The following is a 20,629-nucleotide window of genomic DNA, read 5'->3' as shown; positions in this document are numbered from 1 at the left end:
ACGTAAAGTTGATTGTGATATACGGAGTAGTAACCAACTCTAATATGAGGCTGGATACACCCGTGTAGCTAGCTATTATGAAAGTTACTCTGTAAATGTTATAAGGGTTACCCATTCGGCCGCCATTCAACATTATAATTGTTATCCATTAGTGTTATAAGGGTTACTCCATCAGTATTATAGGGGTTTGTTCTTTTGCAAACAGCACACGGTTGGCTTGTTGCACAAAAATAGGGAAAAAAAATAAAAATAGTAGAAGTGGAAGTTATTTGGATTATTTATTTGTTTTTTTTTAATGGAAGTTATTTAGAGGATAGTGCCAAAAAAAAAGGGAGTGCATGAGAATTGAGGATTGAGGTTTTGAAGGCTTCTCATTCACTTACTCTACAATTATATTATAGATATCTGTTATATTTTAGTTCCTGTTTACTTCCATTCCCGCTTTCCCTTTCTTCTCTCTCTTCTCTAAAGTTGTTCATCTTCTCTTCTCTTCTCTTCTCCTAAGTTGTTCACATTCTCTTCTCTTCTCTTCTCTGAATCTCTGAACCTTGTTGAACAATTGAAGTCCTAAGAATCGAGAGTAGACCAATTATTTCTGCGCGCAGATTGTCGGGGAAAGAGATTCTCGATCAAAACTTGTTCTAGGAAAGATTATTTTAGAGAATTGCGTGCGTAATTGACTGACGTAAATGAGGCGTCGAGGTGAGTCTTTGATTGCTTAATGTATGTAATTATTGTTAGAATTGCATGTGACTGGTTATTTACTAGCAATTATCAAGTTAATTTACAATTCTTACTTAATTTAGGGTATCTTATGAAAGATGCATTTTCGAATTATCGAAATTTAGGTTGTTGCATGTTTTTAGGTTTTCTTGAACCTAAGTTTGTACTAAATTTCGGTTTTTTACAACAAATTTAGTTGCTTTGTACTTGAAATTTCGTTAAAAACTTAGCAGAATTAGGGTTTGTGATAATTTGTGAGACAAGTTTGTAATAATTTGTGAATTAGGAATAATATAGATTTTAATATGACTTTATTAAAAATATAAATGACAAGAAGTCTAATTGTAAGTAATATAGATTTTTGTAGATTTTATTATAGGTTTTAATATGACTATATATATTAGAAATATAAATGAGAAGAATTCTAGTAGTAAGTAATGTAGGTTTTAATATGACATTATCAAGGTTTGAAGATGTTTAAATTGGGTATATAGCACTTAATCAATATGACATTATCATGCGTTTCTTGCCTTATCAAGCACTGATTTTGTTGTTTATGATGTTTATGCACGCCTTGAAGTAGTCATATCATCCCCTTCTTGCCACATGGGTTGGGTTTGGTTCTTCTGTGGTCCTTTTTAAGTAGAGAGGGCAAAGACTAATGTAAAGCTAATAACTAAGGCTATTTGTTATTTTTGTCCTGGTACATATCATCCCTTTTGAGCACCTAATGATTGAGATCAAAGTAATGCACCTAATGATTGAGCTATCAACTTAGTGATTATCATTGTGTATGTGTGCACCTGGTACTTCTGCCATAGTGATTATCAATGTGTATGTGCACCTAATGATTGAGCTATTTGTTAACCTTTGAGCCTCCCTTTTTGTGACTGAGTGTGCACCTAATGATTGAGATCAAATTTATAGATGTGTTGATATTTGTTCAGTATCATTCATTTCTCTTAAAGTTGGATAATTTGATGCTTAGTTTTGTTTTGATAACCTACAATTGGACACAATATTGCTTTATTTAACTAAGTTGTCCAATAGCTTTTAAATGAAGGATATTGTTCTCTTAATCTGGGTAGGCTTTGGCTTTGGCATTATTATTACATATTGGTTCATGTTTGGATAGTTTGTTTGGTCTGAACCTTAGTACAATATATTTGTAATTTGTTGTGAAATTTGAAATGGTTTGAGTAGTTGTTTGTTTGGTCTGAACCTTGTTGTTGGTTGTTGTAGGTGGAAGAGGTGGCAGAGGTGTGAGAGGTGGGAGAGGGGGAAGAGGTGGTGATGATGTTGATGATTCGATACAAATTTTAATCTTAATTTAGAAGAGGAAAGTTCATCTGAATCGTATACACCGGATGAGATTGAAGAAGTACATGAAGAACTACAAGGGTCAACCAGTACAATTTAGGGAGTGGTAAAGTTGCTTTTACTTTTGGTATAGTACAATAACTGTTGTTTTACCAATGAGTTTATATATTTGTTTATCAATCTTGGTGAAGGCGAAGTTGGTGAAGTTGAAGATCGTAATAAAAGACATTAAGCCGATTATTTATACGGTATTGTTATGAGTTGTTAATATGTGGTTTTATTTGTTGTTCAGTTTAATTGATATGAGTTGTATAACGTATTATGAGGATCATTTCCTTTTATATTTGATGGCAAAAGGATTATTCAAAAAGTGTAGGCGGTAGGCTAAAGGAGGCTGGGAAAGTTATTGAAACGTTCCAACAATATGACAAGACGGTATGTTTGTTAAGACTTTGCTGGTTTTATGAGATAAATTGAGAGTTTTATTTGTTCTAAAACTCTGCCTTTATTTTGCAGTCAATGAATATAAACTGCCCTTTTAAGACATTTGGTAGGGTATTAGGCAAATTTGATGAAACAAAGACTCGACTAGTCAGAGAAATGGGTTTTGGCACATTATTTTATGTTATTAGGAAGAGGTTACCTCGACTGTTGGCATACTGGCTGTGTACTCGGGTAAATGTTGATAAGAATTGCCTTCGCACTACCGATGGGATGGTTGTCCCTTTTTCTCATGTTCAGGTGTACTGGGTTCTGGGCCTACCTCACGGACGGAGACCGGTACCAACGAAGGTAGTTGATGAGGAGTTAGAAGAGAGGTTGTGGATAAATTACCGCACCATTTACAATTCTAAGACAGAAGGGATAACAAGGAAGACTTTGATTGAAGCTTTGGAGGCTCCATTAACTGACGAGGACGAGTTTCGACAGGTTTTTGTCTTGCTGATGTTGAATACACTCTGTTCAACAACTTGTCATCGCCTGAATGCAGCTGCAGTTGCGAAAGATGTTACACAATATAACTGGTGCTCTCTCATTTTGGATGAGTTTTTTTATGCAATGGGGAGCTTTTCTAAAAGGTTTTACAACAATGGGTTTGCTGGTGGAAGTGGTGGGTGTATTGTGTTTTTGTCGGTAAGTTGACTCTTGAAAAGATCTGAATGTAAACCATTGTTCAGTTCACTTGGAAGTCATAAACCTGATGTTATGTTTGTTTATGTAAAATGCAGCTGTTGTATCGTGATAGACTGAACAAGAATCCACTTAAGTGGGATGAGTTTTCGAGGTTAAAAGTATGGACAACAAAGGAAATGATCAAAGCTTGTAAAGAAGATCGGTTCGAAACGAGTGACTTTGGAAAAATGGGGGTAATTGTTTATTTTATTTTCTTAATTTGTTAAAGAAGATTGGTTCAGAATGGGTAATTTTGTGTTTTGTGGATAGTAGTGTCTGGACGTGTCGTATGGGGGAGATAAAGGTCATTTGTTGAAGGCAAAGGACTGTTTTCCAGCTATAAGGAAAAGAGAAGAGGATGATAAAGGAATAGCTTATATTGATGATGAGGATTTGGCATGGCTTACTACAGATGTGAAAAACAGAAGAACTTTGGTTAAAGATGAGTATGCATTTCAAAGGAAGAAGAAGAAGTTAGGAGGTAACTACATAATTTTGTCGTGTTAATGGTGTTATTAAAATGGTTCATAGTTTTATAACTGTTTCATTTTTTTGGATGTAAAGAAGTAGTGGATGAGGTTCAAATCCCTGAAGCGACAAACAAAAGGAAGAAATGGAATATCAACAAGAAGGCAGATGGTGAATAAATTGTCATTTGATTCATTTAAATTGTCATTTGCATTAACAAAATATGTCATTTGCTTCATAACCTAGGTGTACCACCAAATTCTAAATTTTAAGCTTACCCCTAACCTTTTTCCCTTACGTTACAACCTTTGGGAAAGTCCTTTTGACCTAGTGGTTGAGTCATATACCGAGGGAGGGCATTATGAGTTAAAGCCTAAGGCAAAGGGATGCAAGGTCAAGATGTCGAGAACCCTCAAATTCTATTCTTTTCCGGTTCCTTCGAGGAACCATATAGACGCTTACTAAGGGAAGATTTGAAGCCATCAAGGAGAACGCGGTTAGATTGGTTGGGATAAAAGTGGATTGCGCCTCATTAGTTCTCTACGCTTAGCATGCCCTATGTTTCAATCAACCCTCGATATCTTAGAACGTGCTTACCATTATTGTTTTAGAAAGTTTGATATCCTTCGTGCTTTGATCATGTGCAAAAGTCCATTGTATAAGCATTTCTTTTCTTTTCAAGGTTTTAAACTTTCTCTTTTCTTTTCTTATAATTTGCCTCCCTTTTAATAAAAAGAGTTATAGGTTAACCTCTTTGGAAACCTTTACGAGAGCATCACTCGTCCTCTAGAGCGATCTAGGGGTTTAAATGGCTTGTCTTTAGTTGCTAAAATTGACCGTGATTCCTACGAAAGTGAGTTAGTGTATATTCTCATTTGCTCTAGTTTTCTTGTTTCTTTCTTTGCTCGAATAGTGTCATCATTTTCCCTTGGGTTTGATTTTGTTTTGCTCGAGGACGAGCAAAAGTTTAGCTTGGGGGAATTTGATGAGCGTCGTTTATGGCGCTCAAAAGAATAAGATTTAGATTCATTTTCTTTATTTTCTTTCATCATTTTCATATAATTCTCTTAGTTTTATTTGATTTTCCATTTTTATAATTCACTTTGGTTTTCGATTAGTTTTTATGAGTTTTTCATATTTTTAGTTGATAATTCATAGTTTTAGTTTTAGTTTTAGTTTTATTTTGTTATGCTTTCTCTCTTTGTTTTATTTGTGTTTTGTAGGTGAATAATCAAGTCAATTTGCTCATTTTGGGACTGCCTTGCTCGCGGGCATCATCTCGAGTGCACTGATGATGGGGATGCTTGGGAGCGCGGAGTTTGATCAAGCAAGCGAAGGAGCCAAGGCCTCGTGCACCACACAAGGGTGCGCGCACGTGGCACAGGGGTGCATGCGCGCAGACCCAGTTGTGCACGCGCGCGGCTGGTCTGTGCGTGCGCACGGCCATGCGCAACCCCCTTCGCTCGATTTTTCTATTTATAGCTTTTGACTTTCTTTTTTATGACGACTTAACTTTTGTAATAGAGAGATAATTTTCCAGAAATAGTAGAGAGAGAAAGTAGCGAGAGAAGCTTAAGATTTACTTGTTTGTACTTGAATTTGATCTTAGATTTCAATTGGATCTTGAAATTCCTTCTTCAATTCAATGAAAGTTAGTAAGATTTCTTTCCTTTGATTTACTTTTAATGCAATTCTTTCTAGTTTCTTGAATTTTGTTTGAGATTACTTTCCTTGCTCTAGAATTTGTTGATTGATTGATTTTCTTTTGATTAAGCTTTAAATGAATATGAATTTGATTGAATTTGTTTTGTTCCTTAATTTCACCATGATTAGTGAGTAGATTAGTTGCTAGGGAGAAGGGGAAGCATGCTTGATTGATGGTTTTTGCTAGTTGATGATGCTAAATCGATTTGAATGTTGCAATTAAATTGGTTGACATAGTTGTGCATGTGATTAATTAAACTAGGAGTGATCAACCTATAAGATTAATCTAGATTGCATTGCAAATTTCAATGACATGAATCCTTGATTTGAGAATTGCTTTAATTGATTGAATTTGATTGTGATTTTCCTTGTTAGCCATTCATAGTGAACCCTAGCTTGGCTTATAAGAGATAGCTTTTGGATTCCTTTGATTGCAACTATTGTTTGTCCCTTGTGATGTTGAATCGATTGAGTGATCTATAAATTAGCATAATCATTGAGTTTGTATGTGGAACCTATATCCCTAGTGTTTAGCATATTGAATTCTTCAATTTGTCTAGCTTTTTGACATCTTAGTTACCAACCACAACCATTTATATTCTTCGAATTAGCTTGACATAGGCTATATCATCGTTCCTACTCATTCCTTTGGGTTCGACCCTTGACTTACCATATACTTGTGTTAGGTTGGTCGAGTGTTTACAAATTAAGTTTGGCTCTAGGGAGAGGTAGATAACGACCTACATTTTCTTCTTGTCAAAATTGGCGCCGTTGCCGGGGAATGATATTGGTGCTTTGTTATAGTTGTTAAGTCTATTTCTCCTTTAATTGAAAATACAAAAAGATTTTCTTTTAGGCTACATTTGTAGCCGTGCTACTAACCATTTCTTTTGAGATTTTATGCATAGAGCACGTGGTCATTCACTAGTGCCATTTGATATGGAAATTGAGAGAACTATTTCAAGGTTGAGGGGTGCTAGACGATCTTTGAGCCCTAGCATTTCAAGTGAAGAAGAACCACAACAAGAAGAACAAGCAAGAATGGGAGAAAATCCGAGAGTGGCATTGAAAGAATTGGGGATTCCCGGTGCATATAAGACCGGCAATGATCACTTTGATAGAGAGGCGGCAATTTAGTGGGGCTAAGCATGAAAGCCCACTAAACCATCTCAAGGAGTTCGAAAATATTGCAATACTATCAAGGTGAACGGAATTTCCCAAGAATTCATCCGCCTTAAACTCTTTCCCTTTTCTCTCATAGGGCGCGCTTTGGAATGGCTAGACAAGGAGGTTAAGCCGAATTCTCTAAGGACATGGGACGAGGTTACCAAGGAATTTCTATCCCGTTTCTATCCACAAAAGAAAACGGCGGAGGCTAGAGCTTTGATTCAAGGTTTCAAACAAAAGCCAAGTGAGAGCCTCTATGAAGCATGGAAGAGATACAAAGAGTATCAAAGAGAGTGTCCTCATCACGGAATTCCAACCTATCAAATCATTCAAATCTTCTATGGAGGCCTTAGCCCTCAAGGAAAATCATGTTTAGATGGAGGAGCCGGAGGTCCTATCATGAACAAAACGGAAGAGGAAGTGGTGGACATAATTGAAGACGTAGTGAGGTATTATAGAGATTGGCAAGATGGAGAAAGAGAGTCAACTACCAAGAGTAGCTCTTTGGTGTACTCGGTTGATCATCTAAATGCAATCAACAATCTATCCTCACAAATGACAAACTTGGGGAAGGAGATGTCCGCTATCAAGGCAAAGTTGGAAAGGGCTACCTACCAAGTTTCAAGTCTTCCCTCCCAATCTAAGGGGAGAGGTATGTCTTCTAATTCTCAACCCCCTCCTTCTTCTAATAACATGCCTAGTGGATGCTTGTTTTGTGATGATTGTGGGTCGTATGATCATGATGTTTCTAGTTGCCCTCATTCATGTATGGATGTTTGTGATGATCAAGATGGAAATGTGAATGAGCATGTGAACTATGTGTCAAATAATCATGATTCTAGGTTTGAGAATCAAAGAGGTCAATGGAATAGGAATTACAACAATCATGGCAATTTTGACAACTATAACCAAGGTGGTGGTTATAGGAACCAAGGGAACCAAGGTTCTTGAGGTAACTATAACAATCAAGGTTATAGTAGCCAAAATCAAAACCAAAATTATGGTAATCAAAACCAAGGTTATGGGAATCATAATCAAGGTAGTGGTAACCATAATCAAGGTTATGGTCAAAATCAAAATAGGGGTAATTGGAACAATCAAGATAGAGGCAATTTTCAAAACAATGCTCAAAGAGGACCTCCACCCAGATTTGCTCCAAAGACCCAAAATGATAATTCCTATGTTCAATCCTCTTCTTCTTCACATAGAACAAATTTGGAAGAAATCATTGAAAATCAAACAAAGTTGTTGAACACTTACATGACTGTAAGTGATAAGAAATTTAATGAAATGATGACTCATAATAAGATGCTTGAAAACCAAATTTCTCAACTTGCTAATGCTTTGAAAGACCATGCTAGTCCTTCTTCTTTACATTCCCAAGGCCTAGATCCTAAGAGACCGGTCAATGCTATTGTCACAAGGAGTGGTAAGGTTCTTGAGGAGAGTTTGCCTAGGAAGAGTGATACCAAAGAGGGCACAAAAGAGGTTTTGGTTGAAGATGAGAGAGATGGTGCATCTTTGAGTGAGGTTGAGATTGAGAAGCCTAGTGAGGTGAGAGTGGAGAAAGAAATTGTGAAACCCAAGCTTCCTTATCCACAAAAATTCATGAGACACAAGTTAGATGAACAATTTGGAAGATTCATTGACATGCTCAAGCAACTTCACCTTTCTCTACCATTTACCGAAGTTGTCACCCAAATGCCCAACTACGCAAAATTCCTCAAAGACATTTTGAGTGGTAGGAGAACTTGTGATGGTGTAGAGATGGTGAACTTGACCGAGAATCGTAGAAGCCACCTAAGCTAAAAGACCCCAGAAACTTTTCCATCCCTTGTGCCATTTATAAAATGCAAATTGAGAATGTCTTGTGTGACCTAGGAGCTAGTGTTAGCCTTATGCCATATTCGGTGTACCAAAGACTTGATCTAGGGGAACTCTTACCTACTAACATCACTTTGTAATTGGCCGATAGGTCAATTAAGTTTCCTAAGGGTAAGGTAGAGGATGTTCCTTTGAGGGTTGGGAAATTTGTTATTCTGGTAGATTTTGTGGTGCTTGAGATGGACGAAGATGCTAATATTCCTATCATTCTAGGGAGACCATTCATTGCTACTTCGGGTGCTTTGATAGATGTGAAAAGTGCTAAAATTTCACTCAAAGTAGGGGATGAGGTAATAGAATTTGACTTGAATGATAGCATGAAGTATCCAAGTTCTTCTTTAGAAAATTGCATGTTGATTGATTCTCTCGATCATGTTGTGTCTTCTATGCATGAACAATTGCTCACTTCTAACGATGCTCTTGAGAATGTTTTGTTGAATAAGGAAAAGATAGGTACTCCTAGCAAGGAGATGGCTTTGTATGAAGATGTGCTCAATGGAAGCTTTGAGGATGTTGAAGAGCAAATGTGTTTGAGCATTTCTAGCCAAGAAGCGTTGCAAGTGGCAACACCGAAGGAAGGTAAAGGTGTTCCAATGGTTGAGCTCAAACCTCTTCCATCACACCTTAGGTATGAATTTTTGGGACCCAACTCCACTTTTCCCGTGATTGTTAGCTCTTCTTTGAGTGAGCATCAAGCTCAAAAGTTGTGTGGTATTTTGAGAAAGCACTGAAGTGCTTTGGGTTATACCATTGATGACCTCAAAGGTATAAGCCCCGCTTTATGTACACATCACATAACTCTTGAGGAGGGTGCTTTACCTTCTATTGAGAGACAACGAAAGCTACACCCCCAAATGGGAGAGGTAGTGAAGAAGGAGATCACCAAACTTTTGGATGCGGGAATCATATTCCCCATTTCTAGTTCTAGGTGGGTCTCTCCCATTCACGTTGTCCCAAAGAAGGGTGGTATGACCATCGTTGAGAATGAGAAAGGTGAGCTCATTCCGACGAGGACAGTCACGGGATGGAGGATGTGTATAGACTATAGACGTCTAAACACATTTACAAAGAAAGATCATTTCCCCCTTCCTTTTATTGATCAAATGCTTGAGACACTAACAAGGCACAAGTTCTATTATTTTCTTGATGGTTATTCGGGATTTTTCTAAATCCCTATCCACCCGAATGACCAAGAGAAAACAACCTTCACTTGTCCATATGGTATATTTTCTTATAGGAGAATGCCGTTCGACCTTTGCAATGTTCCCGCGACATTTCAAAGATGCATGATGAGTATATTTAGAGATATGTTAGAAGAGGAGATGGAGGTTTTTATGGATGACTTCACCGTAGGAGGTGTTTCATTTGAGGCATGCCTTGAAAACCTTGAAAAATGTCTTGCAAGGTGTGAAAAGGCGAACTTGGTCTTAAATTGGGAGAAATGTCACTTCATGGTGAAGGAAGGCATAGTCCTTGGCCACAAGATCTCTCACTAGGGAATAGAGGTGGATAAAGCTAAAATTGAAGTCATTGAAAAGCTTCCACCTCCGGTGAATGTAAAGGGAATGAGATCTTTCTTAGGGCATGCCGAGTTTTATAGAAGATTCATCAAGGATTTCTCGCTCATTGCAAAGCTCCTTAATGATCTTCTTCAAAAAGATGCCGAGTTTGTATTCAATGATAAGTGTTTGGGGGCATTCAATAAGTTGAAGAAAGCTCTAATCTCTACTCCTATTGTTCAAGCTCCAAGGTCGAATTTACCATTCGAGTTGATGTGTGATGCAAGTGATTCGGCAATAGGAGGTGTCTTGGGTCAAAGAGTGGACAAGAAACTTCATGTGATCTATTATATGTCCAAGACTCTAAATGGAGCTCAACGGAATTACACTACAATGGAGAAGGAATTCTTGGGTATAGTTCATGATTTTGAGAAGTTCCGTTGTTATCTGTTAGGTTCCAAATCCATTGTCTTCACGGATCATGCGGCTCACAAGTATCTTTTTGCCAAGAAAGAGTTCAAGCCAAGGTTGATCCGGTGGGTTCTTGAGCTCCAAACCTTTGACATTGAGATTAGGGATAAAAGAGGAGCGGAAAATGTTGTGGCGGATCATCTTTCTCGTTTAGAAGATTCTTAAACTCATGATGATGGTTCTCCAATTAAGGATAGGATGCTTGATTATTTCTTGTATGCTATTGAAGCAAAGGAGCTCCCATGGTTTGTCGATTTAGTGAACTTTATTGCATGTGGGGAGTTTCCTCCTTCCTTTTCTAAGAACCAAAGAAAGAAGCTCAAGAGAGAGGCAAGGCATTATGTGTGGGATGATCCCATCTTATACAAGCGAGGGGTCGATGGCTTACTTAGACGTTGTGTGCCAAACGAAAAGGTGCCTAGTGTTTTGAAAATGTGCCATTTGGATCCAAGCGGGGGCCATATGGGTGTCTCTAAGACCGCCACTAAGGTCCTTCATTGTGGTCTATGGTGGCCACATCTCTTAAGGACTCATGGGGCTTTGTAAAGACATGCGACCGATGTCAAAGAGTTGGGAACATCTCCAAGAGAAATGAAATGCCTCAACAACCCATACTCGATTTGGAGGTGTTTGATGTATGGGGTATTGATTTTATGGGGCCATTTCCCTCATCTTTCGGAAATCAATATATCCTTGTGGCGGTTGATTACGTGTCTAAGTCGGTCGAGGCCATTGCCTCCCCAACTAACGACCACAAGGTAGTTATGAAGTTGTTTAAGAAGATAATCTTTCCAAGATTTGGGGTACCAAAGGCGATGATAAGCGACAACGGTTCTCATTTTATTCACCATGCCTTTCAAAAGATGTTGAGGAAGCATGGAGTCCATCAAAGATTCGGCCTCCCATATCATCCCCAGTCGAGCGGTCAAGTGGAAGTCTCTAATCGTCAAATCAAGCTCATCCTTGAAAAGACGGTTTTGAGGAATCGAAAGGATTGGTCGGAAAAGTTGGATGATGCTCTTTAGGCTTATCGAACGGCTTTTAAGACCCCCATAGGTACCACTCCATACTGCCTAGTCTATGGCAAGTCATGCTATCTCTCGGTTGAAATTGAACACCGTGCTTTGTGGACAATCAAGAAGATAACTTTTGACTTGGCAAGTTCGGGGGAGAAAAGGTGGTTAGATCTTCATGAGCTAGAGGAGCTTCGGTTTGATGCTTATGATTGTGCTAGTGTGTACAAAGCTCGTTCCAAGGAAACACATGACAAGCTTATTGAGAAGAAAAATTTTTGTGTTGGCGATAAGGTTCTTCTCTACAATTCAAAAATGAAGTTGTTTCCCGGAAAGCTCATGTCAAGATAGAGCGGTCCCTATCTGGTCAAGAATGTTTTTCCAAGTGGTGTTGTAGAGGTCTCAATGATGGATTCTTCTTCTCCGTTTAAGGTCAATGGCCATCGTCTCAAGAAGTATTTCGACAGTGCTTTTGTTGGCCTTGTTCACTCATTGCTTTTCCGACAACCACCTTAATTGGTGGAGGACGTCGAGCTATGACGTTAAACAAGCGCTACCCGGGAGGCAACTCGGTTTTCTAACCTTTTTCTTTTGATTTTACGATTTTCTATATTTCTTTTATCCTTGAGAATTTTTCTTATTTCTCTTTATTTTTTTTTGTTCTCTTGTTTTAGGTACCATGAGATTGGATCGAAGAAAATTTCCAACAATTTGGTGTTACTTCAAGATTTCATGAGGTTTGGTTAAGCTTAGGTGAAGGAGTTCGTTGGGGTAATATGTTATCGTGTTTGCATTTTCATTGATTTTTATTTTCACGATCGAGTAAATTTTGGATTATTTTTTGTGAATTTTTTTAGTACTTAATCATGACACTTGATATCGCCGGTGAGAATGCAAACACAAAAGCATATTTAAGGGTATTTTCCCTAGCCTTTTGCTAAATTCTTGCCGAATTTTTAAACACAATTTGATCACCCTATGGTGCGCACGCACCCCCTCCCGCGCGCACGCACCATAGTGGTCAACAAATATAGCATTTGGACGAAGAAAAATAGCCCTCCCCGAGCTACATGTAGTGCGCACGCACCAGGCCTTGCGCGCATGCACCACAAGGGTCAGGGGTTTCAAGGCAAAAACTCCCCCTGGCATGCTCCAGCTGGTGCGCACGCACCAGCCAGGTGCATTCAACGCCCCCTTTTAATCCCAAAAACGCACCGTTATTTCTCCATTCTCTCTCCCCGAGTCCTCCTTCATCCCTATTACCCCTTTTTCTCTTTTCAACCCCTTCAATATCTTTGAAAATCAAGCAACTTCATCCTTTTTCATTTCAATTCATCACATATTACATTAATCTCACCTCAAATCTTTCAAAAACAAAGCAAAAAAAAAAAAATCTGAAATTTTCGTTTCTATTTTCGAAAATTTGGGGCTAATTCGAATTATTGAGGATTTGTTTTGGTGCTTGAATCTTGTCTTTGGGTGATCTATTTGCTCTTTAATCTTCATTTTGGGCAATTTACAAGTAATTCAAGGCTTCATTTAGGTATAATTTCTTATTTTCTAGTCATCTTCTTCCTCATTGTTCAAGCTTGAAACCCTTGTTTTTGCTTTCATGGTAGAACTCCATTGTTGGTTCTTTTAGCTTGTAATTTGTGTTGAATGATGTTATTGGATGTCAAATTGAAGCTTTTTCATGATGAATTTGTATACCTTGCTTGATTCCTTGATTCACCATTGTTGGTCATTGTTTCTCTCATGGGTATTCTTTATGATGGTTTTATTGCTTTGATAGTTCAATGTTTGAGATTATTTTGCTCAATTTGATTCATGATTTGGTCTCTTATGTTCAATTTTGCCTTTAATTCATGCCTACTTGCTTCAAATTCATGATTCTATATTAATGGCATTGTTCATATGTAGCCATCTCTTGTTTCTATTTTGAGATAATTGCATTTGTGCTTGATTCTTGAGCAATTACTTATGCTTATTATTGAAATATGAAAAATGTAAAGATTTGCTCATGAGTTCTTTTCCTTCTTGTAGATGGCTCCAATCCGTCACAAGAAGCGGGCAAGATCAAGTTCAAGCAAACCTAGGCATGTTGTTCCACCTCCACCCGAGGTAGAAGAGACATACGACATTGAATTTTCTAAAGAATCACATTGGGATCGTTTCAAGCATCTATCCAAGCGGAAGCTAAGACCAACAAGATTCTACGATCAAGCAACAACCAAGTTTCTCGGCATAGATGAGGACGTTCGGCTTCTTGCAAAGGGCCTTGATCTTTTAAAGTTCTTGGATTTGAGTGCCCCTACTTATGCTAGGGTGACCTATGAATTTCTTTCTTCTCTTAAAGTAGTCCGAGAACCGGGTGACGATTCCTCAAGGATTTTGACTTTCCAACTTTCAATCATGATCACTCATTGACGGATTCTCAACTATGTTCATACTTCAAGTTTCCATGGCCCGAGGACGCGGATCATTGTATCTATCCGGCACATAGTAGAATGGCAAGTGACCATGGATATAATGAGCAACGTTGGTGGAGAAGTATCTCGGAGGAAGGAAAGTATGAGCCTCAAAATTCCAAGATCACTTCCATGATTCATCCAGCTATGCGGTATTTCAACCGTCTCCTCACTTACGCTCTTTGCTCCAAGGACTCTTTGGGAGCTATCTCTCGAGAAGAGCTTTGTTGGTTGTGGATAGCCGACCAAAACGACTTTGAGATTGAGCTAGTGGATTTCACGGAGCATTTGATCAATTGATTTTTGGATATCCGTGATGGAGTTAGCCTATCGGGGAGCATCCAATTGGGAGGGATGATTTCTATCCTAGCTCTTTATATCAATGACGATTATAAGACTTTGTTAAATGAGCTTCCCCCAATTATCGATCCTCGAGAGAAATCTTCTTCTCATTTCCTCAACATCTCCGCCCTTGTGAACCAAAAGTTTCTCAATCGTACTAGAAAGGATGATGTTTTCATTTGGAAAGTTTCCCGGATTAAAGAATGGTTCTTAATCCCATGCAAAGAGGCAACTACCCGACCGAAAGAGAAAGATTCCTTGTCTTGGAGGCCTCTGGTGCGAGATATTGATCCTTCTATTCGACGAAGGACGAATCATACAAGAGGCCGCTCAACCAATGCTTTCTCATCGAATGTTCAAACTATTCCCACGGTTGAACCGGATGGTACGCCTATTCCTTTCCCCTCTCCTACTCCTTCTACTTTTGATTTGTCAACCATTCATGCTAGGCTTGATTCTATTGCTAATGTGTTATATTCTATGCCTTTTATGCAAACCCCTGATCTTGGTTATGACTATCATACAAATCAGTTGTACGATTTACATGTTCGGAGGGGGGAGATTGAGCCCTATGTGAATTACCCTTATCTCCCGGTCCAACAAGGACCTATCCCTCAATGGGCGCCTTTTGATCCTACCGTTGGTCCTCGGCCTTGCTACCCTTATTGGGAGGGCCTTCATGTTCACCCTAGTTCTATCATAGGCACCACCCCGGCCACTTACGACTATCGGCGGCCCGGTGATTGTGATTATACATATGATCCGGCTAATCCTTCGCCCTTTCCGGACCCCGAGACTTTTGAAAGGGTGGGGTAGGTCGGGTGAGCCGGTCTTAGATGATTGGTCTCATTATTTTGAGGTTGATAGAGCTAGGAGGGAAGGTAGGTTAAGGGGTAAGGCTCCCATGGACGTGAGCGAGATGGCTAGCTCTAGTCATATGATGGAGACCGGTGAGGGGAGTTCTCATTCTACCCCTTACCATAGTGCGGAGTGATACTGCCGTGGCTACCCCCTTCTCATGTGCTTTATATGATGTTTCTCTGTTGCCTATATGTCTTTAGGTTAGAGATAGGGGGGTAGTCCATTTTAAGCTTAGGGGTGCTTTACGTCGTTTGTTTCTGTGCTTCACCGTTTCCCCCCTTGCTTTTGTAGTTCATTCCTGGTCTCATATGCTTCTGGTCTAGTATTGATCTCTATGTCTTTTGGTTTTATGATGATGATGCTGTATTTCTGCTGATTTCTCTGCTCGGTTATTGGTTTTGTTGCTTGTTTCGCTGATCGCTGTCCGCTGAGTTTCTCTGTGTCTCTGTTATGATGATTCCTGATGATGACTGTCTGATATCTTGTCTCCTAATACTGCTTTAGTCTGATGATTCTGATTCTTGTTGCTATTATTACTTGCTTTTTCTTTATTTTCATGCATTTTATTTTCTCTTTTCTTCTTTTCTTTTGTATTGAAGTTACTAACAATTTTCTTTGTATATAGTTTTTTATTTCTCACCTTGCTCTATTACTTATGCTTTGGATTTCTACGATTCATAAAGGTGCTCTTTCGCCTTTTTAATGAACCATAGCTTTGGCGCCCGTTGAGATCTTTCTTTTTCCCTTCTTTTTCTTTTCTTGGTTGCTTAGTAGGATTAGTTCTAGGAGAAGTTGGATGGTTCGAGGTTGTTTGCTTTTTAACACCCTAGTGTGTTTTGGAACATTGGCGTTGTGGCCGAATGTTCACTTGTTTGTTGATTGGGATTTATGTGTGATAGCATTACTTCCTTATTGCTTTCTACTTCTCCTTTATTTTTCTATTTTTCATTTCATTTCCCTTTTCTTCCTTTTCCTTTTCTTTTGGTTTTCTTCTTCCTTCATGTTTTCCTTTTCTCTTTTTCTTATTCTTTTGTTTTTTTTATCCCTTGTTCTCTTTATTTTGTTTTTAGTCCTTTTCTTTTCTTTCCTTTGATTTAAAAAAAAAAAACTTGTTTTTGTGAATATGAATAAAATGTTTTTGAGGCATTGCTTTTCTTTCTTCATCTTTTTGCTTTTACTTTGGACTTAGTACCACTTGAACTTGCACATTGGCTATTTCTCTTCCTAAATACAATGGTTTACACGGTTTGAGTGTATCTTCGGTTGAATTTAGGATAGGGTATGCTAAGGTAGCGGTTTAGACCTTTTGGGGCCTTGAAGCCGGATTCTTTTGGTTTGTGGTAAGACGGTGTTGCTTCCTTTGGTGGATCTGACAACTTTAGTAAGTTTTTGCTACATCCGTGTGAGGATTTTTCTTTTTCAAGTCTTTATCATTTTTTATGTGTGGCGTGGATCCTTCGCCTTTGCATACCTAATCTTGAATCTTGACTCATAATTCTCAAACACGAGACCGAACCAACTAGGAAGGACAAAGGCCATTTTTCGGGGTTGTAATTTCTCATTTCTAGGATTTTCTTCTTTCTTTTTAGTTCTTTGGGTTTACATTTGCCATCTTTCTAACCATTTGAGCCTTTCCCCTTCTTTTCAAGCCACGTCTTTAGAACTTTGAGCCTTTTGTTTCTTTTTGTTCCATTCTTGGTTTTTGTGAAGCAAATGGTCATGTTTTTGGAGTTTGTGGTCTAAAAGGTTAGATATTGGTTTTATTTGTAAGCAAGCTCGTCTTTTGTATATATTGTGAATAATGGCAAATGAATAAATCGAAAAAGACATCCAAAGTTAAAAGAGGCGAGGACAATTGCTTTGATAAAATAAAAATTAAAGATAAAAAAAGAGTGAAACTAAGAAAATTCAAAAAACAGTTTGATGTGATTCTTTTCCCTTTTCAAGCATTGAGGACAATGCTTCCTTTTAGCTTGGGGGAGAAGCGTTTACGCTTTTTGTATATATGCTTGTGGATATAGCTTTGAATAAGCTTTGGGGTATTAGTTTGTTTTTGTTTGGTGACTTCTTGGTTTTGGTGTCGAGGCGTGGCCAATCTTTGCTTCATAACCTAGGTGTACCACCAAATTCTAAGTTTTAAGCCTACCCCTAACCTTTTGCCCTTACGTTACAACCTTTGGGAAAGTCCTTTCGACCTAGTGGTTGAGTCATATACCGAGGGAGGGCATTATGAGTTAAAGCCTAAGGCAAAGGGATGCAAGGTCAAGATGTCGAGAACCCTCAAATTCTATTCTTTTCCGGTTCCTTCGAGGAACCATAGAGACGCTTACTAAAGGAAGATTTGAAGCCATTAAGGAGAACGCGGTTAGATTGGTTGGGATAAAAGTGGATTGCGCCTCATTAGTTCTCTACACTTAGCATGCCCTATGTTTCAATCAACCCTCGATATCTTAGAACGTGCTTACCATTATTGTTTTAGAAAGTTTGATATCCTTCGTGCTTTGATCATGTGCAAAAGTCCATTGTATAAGCATTTCTTTTCTTTTCAAGGTTTTAAACTTTCTCTTTTCTTTTCTTATAATTTGCCTCCCTTTTAATAAAAAGAGTTATAGGTTAACCTCTTTGGAAACCTTTACGAGAGCATCACTCGTCCTCTAGAGCGATCTAGAGGTTTAAATGGCTTGTCTTTAGTTGCTAAAATTGACCGTGATTCCTACGAAAGTGAGTTAGTGTATATTCTCATTTACTCTAGTTTTCTTGTTTCTTTCTTTGCTCGAATAGTGTCATCATTTTCCCTTGGGTTTGATTTTGTTTTGATCGAGGACGAGCAAAAGTTTAGCTTGGGGGAATTTGATGAGCGTCGTTTATGGCGCTCAAAAGAATAAGATTTAGATTCATTTTCTTTATTTTCTTTCATCATTTTCATATAATTCTCTTAGTTTTATTTGATTTTCCATTTTTATAATTCACTTTGGTTTTCGATTAGTTTTTATGAGTTTTTCATATTTTTAGTTGATAATTCATAGTTTTAGTTTTAGTTTTAGTTTTATTTTGTTATGCTTTCTCTCTTTGTTTTATTTGTGTTTTGTAGGTGAATAATCAAGTCAATTTGCTCATTTTGGGACTGCCTTGCTCGCGGGCATCATCTCGAGTGCACTGATGATGGGGATGCTTGGGAGCGCGGAGTTTGATCAAGCAAGCGAAGGAGCCAAGGCCTCGTGCACCACACAAGGGTGCGCGCGCGTGGCACAGGGGTGCATGCGCGCAGACCGAGCTGTGCACGCGCGCGGCTGGTCTGTGCGTGCGCACGGCCCTGCGCAACCCCCTTCGCTCGATTTTTCTATTTATAGCTTTTAACTTTATTTTTTATGACGACTTAACTTTTGTACTAGAGAGATAATTTTCCAGAAATAGTAGAGAGAGAAAGTAGCGAGAGAACGAAGCTTAAGATTTACTTGTTTGTACTTGAATTTGTTCTTAGATTTCAATTGGATCTTGAAATTCCTTCTTCAATTCAATGAAAGTTAGTAAGATTCCTTTCCTTTGATTTACTTTTAATGAAATTCTTTCTAGTTTCTTGAATTTTGTTTGAGATTACTTTCCTTGCTCTAGAATTTGTTGATTGATTTATTTTTTTTTTGATTAAGCTTTAAATGAATATGAATTTGATTGAATTTGTTTTGTTCCTTAATTTCACCATGATTAGTGAGTAGATTAGTTGCTAGGGAGAAGGGGAAGCATGCTTGATTGATGGTTTTTGCTAGTTGATGATGCTAAATCGATTTGAATGTTGCAATTAAATTGGTTGACATAGTTGTGCATGTGATTAATTAAACTAGGAGTGATCAACCTATAAGATTAATCTAGATTGCATTGCAAATTTCAATGACATGAATCCTTGATTTGAGAATTGCTTTAATTGATTGAATTTGATTGTGATTTTCCTTGTTAGCCATTCATAGTGAACCCTAGCTTGGCTTATAGGAGATAACTTTTGGATTCCTTTGATTGCAACTATTGTTTGTCCTTTGTGATGTTGAATCGATTGAGTGATCTATAAATTAGCATAATCATTGAGCTTGCATGTGGAACCTATATCCTTAGTGTTTAGCATATTGAATTCTTCAATTTTTCTAGCTTTTTGACATCCTAGTTACCAACCACCACCATTTATATTCTTCGAATTAGCTTGACATAGGCTATGGCATCGTTCCTACTCATTCCTTTGGGTTCGACCCTTGACTTACCATATACTTGTGTTAGGTTGGTCGAGTGTTTACAAATTAAGTTTGGCTCTAGGGAGAGGTAGATAACGACCTACATTTTCCTCTTGTCAACAAGAAGTCAGAAGGTAATGTCCTATTCTCGTCATTTTAAATATTTTCCAATTGGCTTTGTGTACTTGTAATCAATTTTGTAATTGGGTATGAACTTTTTTAATTGTAGAAAAAGAAGAAACCGAGGAAACAAATGGCCATGGGCCTGTTGGTGATGTGCCTGAGGTGGAGGTTGTCTGTGATGAGCTTGAGGTGGAGGCTGTTTGTGATGAGCCTGGGGCTGAGGGTGAGGCAGAGCCTGGGGCTGAGGTGAGGCAGAGTCTAAGGCGGAGGCTGTTAGTGATGAGGCTAAGGCGGAGGCTGTTACTGATGAGCCTAAGGCGGAGGCTGTTAGTGATGAGCCTAAGGCGGAGGCGGAGGCGGAGGCTGTTAGTGATGAGCCTAAAGTGGAGGCTGTTAGTGACCAGCCTAAGGACAATATGAGTCATGAGAATGAGCATGACCAAGCACCAATTACTGCGGAGCCTACTATTGAAACAAACGTTGAGTCTGCAAGTCTTGATCAATCAGACCTAAATCAGTTAGACATGTTGGGTTTGGAAAGTCCGACTTTTCGCGGAACAAAACCCGACCCCAAGACCTGCTCACAATTAATATAACTAAAAGACATAAATAACAAGATAGAGTGAAAAGACCATCTTACCCTTGACGCGTGCTTCGCTCACACCACGGAGCTCTTACTTGAAAAGCCGAGTCTTGCAAGTGCAAAGACCTCCTGCGGTATCCACCCGCAACCCGACGCGAACGGTCTCTTACTCGAAGTTTAGCCGAGTCGGACCAAAACACTACTCGAGTATTATGTTAAGTTAAAGGTTTTCTCTCAACTGGAGATGCCTTTTTGAATCTTACTTAAGTGATTTTCTCCAATTCCCAAGGTGGGTATTTATAGAGAATGTCATATGAGGATTCCACTCTCCCATCAATGTGGGAGAGTTGGTAAAATCAATGTTCTCATTTTATTTTTAAATAAAAAATTAAAAGAAAAATTGAGGCAATAATTAATCAACAAGTGGCAACATGGAGGGAGAGGGTAGGTGAGGACCACAAGTGGAGGGGACCATTTCCTTCCTCTCCAAGCTTCCCTTTAGCCGCCACATTTAAGCCACATGGACCAATCCCCGCGCACCACGTGGCGCTAGCCTTGCGCACCAGCCTTACCTCGACTAGGCCTGCTATGCGCGCTACATGCGTGCGGGCTG

At 38.7% G+C, this 20,629-nt stretch overlaps 1 non-coding gene across 1 annotated transcript; it reads right to left on the bottom strand.

Moving 5' to 3' along the window:
- Nucleotides 1–6,760: 6,760 nt before the first annotated feature.
- LOC145580349 (small nucleolar RNA R71) lies at nt 6,761–6,866 on the bottom strand. The gene has a single exon (XR_014099412.1). It is a non-coding gene; the product is annotated as a small nucleolar RNA R71 (small nucleolar RNA).
- Between the last annotated feature and the right edge of the window lie 13,763 nt (nt 6,867–20,629).

This window comes from Chenopodium album, chromosome 14 (assembly GCF_948465745.1).
Source record: "Chenopodium album chromosome 14, dcCheAlbu1.1, whole genome shotgun sequence".
NCBI classification, from domain to species: Eukaryota; Viridiplantae; Streptophyta; class Magnoliopsida; order Caryophyllales; family Amaranthaceae; genus Chenopodium; species Chenopodium album.
This window is presented reverse-complemented; position numbering and strand designations above follow the sequence as displayed.